Source organism: Panthera uncia, assembly GCF_023721935.1.
Source record: "Panthera uncia isolate 11264 chromosome C1 unlocalized genomic scaffold, Puncia_PCG_1.0 HiC_scaffold_4, whole genome shotgun sequence".
NCBI lineage: Eukaryota > Metazoa > Chordata > Mammalia > Carnivora > Felidae > Panthera > Panthera uncia.
In genome coordinates, this window is record NW_026057585.1 from 24,839,299 (window position 1) to 24,847,244 (window position 7,946).

Below are 7,946 nucleotides of genomic sequence, written 5' to 3' on the forward strand. Positions count from 1 at the left end.
CCACCAACTTCAACATTCCATGCACTAACTCATTTACATCTTACATTTTCTGGCTAATTGCTAATACTTTTTCAGATCCTTTTATTTTGTATTTGCTTCCAACATAAGTTTCTATTTCATGATGATTACTCTGTATGTAATGATGTTAGATAAATAGGTAAGAGAAGGCTTGCATTCTCAAGAATAAAACATTGCATGTCATGTTCCACATTGTGAGAAGCATCCTAGGAATAAAGGCTGCTGGCATCTGAATAGCTGACCATATTTACTTACAAGTTCAGTGTCCACTTAATCATTTTTTGATGTAAAACTACACAGAGGGACATTGGCCATTTTCCCATAGCTATCACATTAATTTACTGTAGAATCAAAAGTACCCCCTTAAAATGTCTTTCAGTTTATGATAGCCATTCCTTCTATCAAATGCTTAGTACAAATGTGAAAGTATGCTAAAAAGGAAATCATCATTCAATTGCATTGAATGTTTTACATTAAATTTTTCAAAACCTCTCATAGAATATGTAACTTTTGAAGAAAGCAATGCTAATTTTTAAAATAGCTGAGATTTTCATAAATAAAATAATTATTGGATCACATTAAATCCACTGACTCCTGGCACGCCTGGGTGGCTTTTAAGCATCCAACTCTTGACTTCGGCTCAAGTCATGATCTCATGGTTCAAGGGTTTGAGCCCTGCATCAGGCTTGGGATTTTGTCTCCCTCTCTCTCAGCCCCTCCCCTGTGTGCTCTAAATACATAAACAAACAAACAAACAAACAAATAAATCCACTGACTCCTGATTCTATAGAATTTACTCAGCTATCCCTCCGCTGAGGAAAGTACAATGTCACTGCTTTAGAGCTATTTATGATAAAGAAAACCTCGAGATTAAACCAATTTAGATCGATGAGCTCCTTCAGAAAGTTGGTAATACTGTTGTAAGCTCTGAAGCAACACACCAGCAAATCTGACAAATAGATGCTCTTCCTAATGTGTGTTTCTATGATGTGGGGGTGGAGCAAGGAAGGGAGGCTATTTAGAAATTAGTCTCCATTTGTCTTTATTATCTAAACGATTAATTTTCCATGGTACGATTTATATGTTAAACCTCTACTCTCATAAAAAGTCCTACTAACATCTATTGCTGAGATACTCTACTATTTGTTTCAGCTGAATAATTGGTGAAGCTTCTATCAAATGTTTGAGATCTTGGATTTACCTTGCAAAACAGGCACATGGATGCAAAGTAGCATGATACACTCACATGTTAGGTATTAGAAGGTTGTGATATGGGTTCAGTGAAAGTAGATAGATAGATATAGACATTGACATAGACAGACATAGACATAGACATAGACATAGACATAGACTTATAGGGAGAGAGAGAGAGAGAGAGAGAGAGAGAGAATATTCCTGAGCTTTCAGCCACTTATGATCCCTCAAAAAGGAAATTTAGCTCATTTCATAATGATGATATTCATAAAGAACAGTTCTTGCATGGGGCTGGAGGGGTTCGGTATCATCAACCAGGTCCACGTCTTTCTTCCTTCACAGAGGAAGAACAGTGCTAAGCTGTATCTGAGCATCTGATCACTGATGAGCATGAAATTGTAAGAACCTGTTTCATGGAAGGTAATAAGCAGCAGACTTCCAGACTGGGAGAGGCATGCAATAGAAACAGCGTTGTTAAGACCATTGATATTGGAGTCTGTTACACTGAAGTTTTAAAGCATCAACACTTTTTACGCTACATATTAACGCTACAAAAAGCTCCCAAGCCTCAGTTTCCTCATCTATAATATAGGAATGATGAGCTCTTCTTTGAAAGGTTGTTGAAAAACTAAAAATGATTTATGGAACAACTTACAACAATGTCACTTCTATAGATACCTTTCAATAAGTGATAACAAGCATTTCCATATTATTCAGTATTTTGGAACTTGGGCCAACTTTTCCAAATAACTGCTTAAGCCCAGTCCAAAAAAAAAAAAAAAAAAAAAAGGAAGAAAAAAAGGATTAATTTCTAGAAATTTGGGTAGAAAATTGTATTTTGTGATAAAATCTAAACAGGAATGATTAAGAGGATCCTGGGTCTATAAAATAAATGAGCTGGGGAGAATCCAGTTCTTGGGGTTGGACTTAGCTACCGGTGATGGGAGATAAGAGGAAACCAGTCCATGGAGGTCAGAGATGATGAATAGGCTGTAGGCTGATGGCAACATCACAGAGATCTGGAAAGAGGTACCAGATAGCTGACTCAATATTTTTCTATAATCTTGTACTCCATGAAATGAAAGAAAAGATATGTTAAATGAAAAAAAACCAAACAAACAAACCAAAGACCAGAGATTTTTAATACATTCTGGATTGAACTATAGAAAGCCAATTCATTTGTGGAATCAACAAATATTTATTGAACATCTACTAAGTACCAACCTCTATTGTAGGATGTGAGATTTGAGCAGTATAAAACAGAGAACAACCTTGTGCTCATAAAGGTTATAATTAGTGAAGGCGGTAGGAATTAAATAAAGAAGTAAATAGGTGAATAAGATCATAGGTGATTAATTGCCCTGAAGACAGTAAAACAAGTAAAATTAAGCTATAGATGCTGTACTGCACACCCCAGATCACCCTGTATCTGAATGGACTACATTCAGTATGCTAGAATAAAATTCTACAGACTAGATAGCTTATAAGCAACGGAATTTTATTCTCATAGTTCTGGAGCTTGAAGTCCAAGATCAATGTGCCAGGATGGTCAGATAAGGGCCTCTCCAAGCATGCAAACTTCTCATATTCTCACATGGCATAAGGACCAAGGGAGCTCTCTTGGACCTTTTCTATAAGGGCATTAATTTTATTTAATGCCAGGGCACCTGGGTATCTCAGTCGGTTAAGCATATGACTTCAGCTCAGGTCATGATCTCGTGGTTTGTGAGTTTGAGCCCCACCTTGGGCTCTATGCTGACAGCTCAGAGGCTGGAGCCTACTTCATATCCTGTCTCCCTCTCTCTCTGCCCCTCCCCTGCTTGCAGTCTGTCTCTCTGTCTCAAAAATAAATAAACATTAAAAAAAATTTTTTTTAATTTTGTTTAATGCCTTCATGACCTAATCACCTCCCAAAGGCCCCACTTCCTAAAACTATCACATTGGGCTTGAGGATTTCAACATATAAACTTTGAGGGCCACATTCAGACCATAGCACCCTATTAGGACTGAAACCTTATTCCCCCAGCTGTTGTGAAGGTTGTAGACTCCACTCTCAACTTACAAGGTCAGCTCTCAGGACAGCTTGTATCCAATGACTAGCCAAGGACAGGGTATAAAAACACAGCCTCTCCCCCAACTCAGTACAAATCTAAAGGGCCATCCCAGCTTCTGAAGCTCCCATGCTGTTGGCCAAGGCCTTATGACAATAACATAGCTAACTTCTCAGGTCACTCAGCGCTACTCCACAACTGGTCATCTTTGAAGCACTCAGAAGTGAACTTCCTACATGGAAATGTCTGTCCCAGAGTCTACTCTGTAAGGATCTGTGGTAGGCAGAATTCTAAGATGTCCTCCCTAGGATTTCTGCCACCTGGCATACATACCTGGTATAACCCCCTCCCACTGAATGCTGAAAGAACTTGTGAAATGTGATGGGATGTCACTGTCCCGAGTAGGTTATACTATATGGCAACAGTAAAGGAGTTTTTCAGATGTAATTAGACCACTAATCAATTCACTCTAAATTAATAAGAAGGGAGATTACCTCAGGTGGGTCTGACCTAATCAGGTGAGTCCTTGATAGAGATGTCCTCATGCTGGCTTTGAAGAAGACAGCTGCCATGCTGTGGCAGAGCCATGTGGCTAAGATCTGAGGGCAGCCTCAAGCCAAGAGCAACTCTCAGTCAACAGCAGGGAGAAACAGGTTTCTTTGTCCTTTAGCCACTAGGAATTGAATTCTGCTAACAACCTAAATGAGCTCAGCAATAGATTCCTCCTGGGGCACCTGGGTGGCTCAGTCAGTTAAGAATCTGACTCAGGGGGGCGCCTGGGTGGCGCAGTCGGTTAAGCGTCCGACTTCAGCCAGGTCACGATCTCGCGGTCCGTGAGTTCGAGCCCCGCGTCAGGCTCTGGGCTGATGGCTCGGAGCCTGTTTCCGATTCTGTGTCTCCCTCTCTCTCTGCCCCTCCCCCGTTCATGCTCTGTCTCTCTCTGTCCCAACAATAAATAAAAAAAAAAAAAACGTTGAAAAAAAAAAAAAAAGAATCTGACTCAGGCTCAGGTCATAATCTCACAGTCAGTGAGTTCGAGCCCCATGTTGGGCTCTGTGCTGAAAGCTCAGAGTCTGGAGCCTGCTTAGGATTCTGTGTCTTCCTCTCTCTGTGCCCCTCCCCCCAGATTTATTACTCAAAAGTAAATAATCATTAAAAAAAAAAAAAGAAATAGACTCCTCCTTAATCACACTTCCAGGGTGAATACAACCCAAATAAGACCATACTTTACTCTTGATTTTATTTTTTATTTATTTATTTTGAGAGAGAGTGTGCAAGCAGGGTAGGGACAGAAAGAGGGGGGAGAAAGAAAATCCCAAGCAAGCTCTACACTGTCAGTGCTGAGCCTGATGTGGGGCTCAAACTCACAAACCATGAGATCATGACCTGAGCTGAAACCAAGAGTCAGACACTTAACTTGACCGAGTCACCTGGGCACCCCTACTCTTGATTTTAGTCCAGAGTCCAGACTTTGGATCCACAAAAACTGACATATTAAGTGGATGTTATTTTAACATGTTAACATTGTGGTAATTTGCCATGTGGCAACAGAAAACTAATACAAGAACACAGCCTGGGGCAGATGATATTGATAAAAAAAAAATGAATAATGCAGCCAAGACCCAGAACAAGCACTGAAGATGGCTGTAAAGAGACAGGAAATGGTGGCTTTGGAAAAGTCTCAAAGAGGCTCCAAATTTGCAATCAATAGATAATATAGAACAGGAGAGAGCTGTGGGGCTGCAATCAGGAGCGATGATAGAGAGATGGCCGTGGAAACGCTGGGCCAGGGATTCCCTCCCCTTCCTTGGTATACATAAGACAGCTAGTAGCAGCATTTTGCCCAGCTAAACTCTCAGAAATAGTTTTTTAATAAAGTGGGATTTTGTTTAGAAAGGACCCAAGATGATGTGCTAGAAATAGGGAAAGATACACAGCAGCAGAACCTGTGATAACTCCAGATTCCACCAGAGACTTGGAACAGGAAAAAAGACCATTCCACTTAAGGAGAGGGTGACTGTGTAAGCTATCACCCGAATCAGTCTTCTTTAGAAGGGGGGCACTATGAGTAATTATGATATAACAATGGGCATAAATTGAGAAGTATGGCCACACTACACAGGAGTGAAATGCATGAAAGCACTTCATCCCAGAATGAAGTCTTCCTTTAGCTAACTTTCAACATATTCTGCATCCACTACAATCTTGTGACTCACTCCACCCACCTATACAGAGTCTGCAGGCAGTCCTTCCACTCACAAAAGAGGACTTTAATCTAACGGACTAAAACCGAGCACAGGAAGCACATGTCAAATACCTTTATTAAAGTCAGGACAGCCCTTTATACATATAACAAGGGAACCGAAAATGCTAGTTTTTGTAGAAAACAAAGAGCATGAAAAAAAAATTCAAGCCAAATAAACATAATGACTGGCCCTTATGAAACAAAAATGATATAATAACAGGAGAAAATTTTAGGATCATTTTAATTTCAGAGACATTCAAGTGGATCTGGCATTAATAAAACAAGAATAGGCTACTATGAAAAAGAAGCAATCCAAAGACAAGAAAAAGGGTTTAGACATTAGTTAGGTTTGCTGAAATTAAAAACTAAAATAGAAAGGCTTAATAGATAGAATCATTATGAATGACAGCAGATAAAGACAAGAAGATCTCCCAGAACATTAAGCAAAAAGAAAAGATGAAAAAATATGGTAAGAAATACTCAGGTTCCTGGGTGGCTCAGTAGGTTGTGCATCCACCTCTTGATTTCAGCTAGTCATGATCCCAGGAATGTGGGATCAAGACCGGCATTGGGCTCTGCACTGAGCGTGGAACCTGCTTAAGATTCTCATTCTCTCTCTCTCTCTCTCTCTCTCTCTCTCTCTCTCTCTCTCTCTCCCTCTCCTCTACTCTCACCACTCTCAAATAAATAAAATGAAAAAAACATTTTTAAAGAAATATAGACAACAAACCCAGAAAAATCCAAGAACTATTTAAGAGCAATTACAAAAAGAGGAAACCAAAGCAATAAATGACCAGGGAGGAAAAAAAGCATTGAAATGAGTTCATTTCCCTGAGCTTAAACACACGCATGTGCATGCGTGCACTCTCTCTCTCTCTCTCTCTCTCTGTCTCTCTATCTAAGTTTCCATATTGAAATGTCATCTGAGTGCCAAGCACAGAGTAAAGATACATACTTAGAAATACTCTGATAAGGTTTCATAAATCCAAATATAAAAAGAAAATCTAAAATTTGGAAATCAGGGTGGAATCAGCTTTCTTCACATATGAACTCTGAATGTTTAAAACAGTGTCACAATTCCCTTGAGGTTCCTAGGGAAAATTATTTTGAACCTATATTTCTATAACTAGTTAATTATCAATAAAGTATAATGGCAAAACCAAGACATTTTCTGACAGGCAAGAAGTTAAAAAGCTTACCACCCACATATACTCTTTAAAAACAAATTATTTGCACATGTATTTCTGTAAAGATATGCCATGCTAAAAGCATATGCCTCTTCTGTCAATAACCAAAAAAAAAAAAAAAAAGGGAGAAAGTTAGGAACTCAGAAAGGGAAACAAAATGCTTTATCTAAAAGTCATTCAAGTATGAATAAAATTATAATGTGGCATGATTTTGAGTTCAAGACAAGAGATGCCACTTTTCCTTGATGCTTGGAGCATGTGCCATTAAATGCACATATATAATGACATAGGATTACATTTCCTTCTTTTGGGATACAATCAAACTACTTAGCTCTTCAGTGAATAATACGTATATCATAATACAATTGCAAATGCTATTTAAAGGGTATTCAGCTTTTCAAATCGACTTACATATGGCACACAAAAAATTTAATTATAGTTATAGACCAGAAGTTAAATGTTTTGAAATTTTATAATATTTAAGTAATATCACTAATATAAAAGTAATACAGGAGTCCAAATATCACAACTGGGAAATAGAGTCAGCTGGGGCCTGGCAATGACATTTATTTAATTAAGCATCCTTTGAATTATTGATTTAAAGGTTTTAAAGCTCATTAATTCCACCCTCTCTTGCAATGAATAAGGACAGCCAAGAGTATATCCAAGCCACCAGGGAGCCCCAGCTATGGGTATTTGAACATACAGAAACATCATTACAGAAATAATTTACTACACCTCTAATGTTCCCATTCGCTCCTTACTTTTCTGTGACTTCACTGTTTTCCTTTTTCTCATAGTCTCTAGCACACAATAACAAATAATCTATGATTCCTAGATTTCATGAGTGTCTTCAATTGTACAACCGAGTCCATACTTAGCTTCCATAATGATGTATCTCAAATATATTATGAGCCTCATTTTCTCACAAGATAAAAGTATACTCTTGACTCTGATGAGCAGGATCACCTCTTTAAGTTCCTTAGCATATTAGTTATTGTACCCTAGAATATACAATACATAAATCCTATAATCTCATCAGCCTAACACATATGGATTTATCGCTTGCTCAGCAGGGAGTGGTGGTGTAGAAAGTTCAGCTTCATTTAGGGACCTACGCTAACAGGTTCTACTATCTTCATTCAATACTTGACTTTCAGGTAGTGGCAGGTGTGGACATCCGGCCAGCAGATGGCATAAGAGAGAATAAAGGGTTGTATGGGGGTCTTATGGGACAGATAAAAAAAGTGG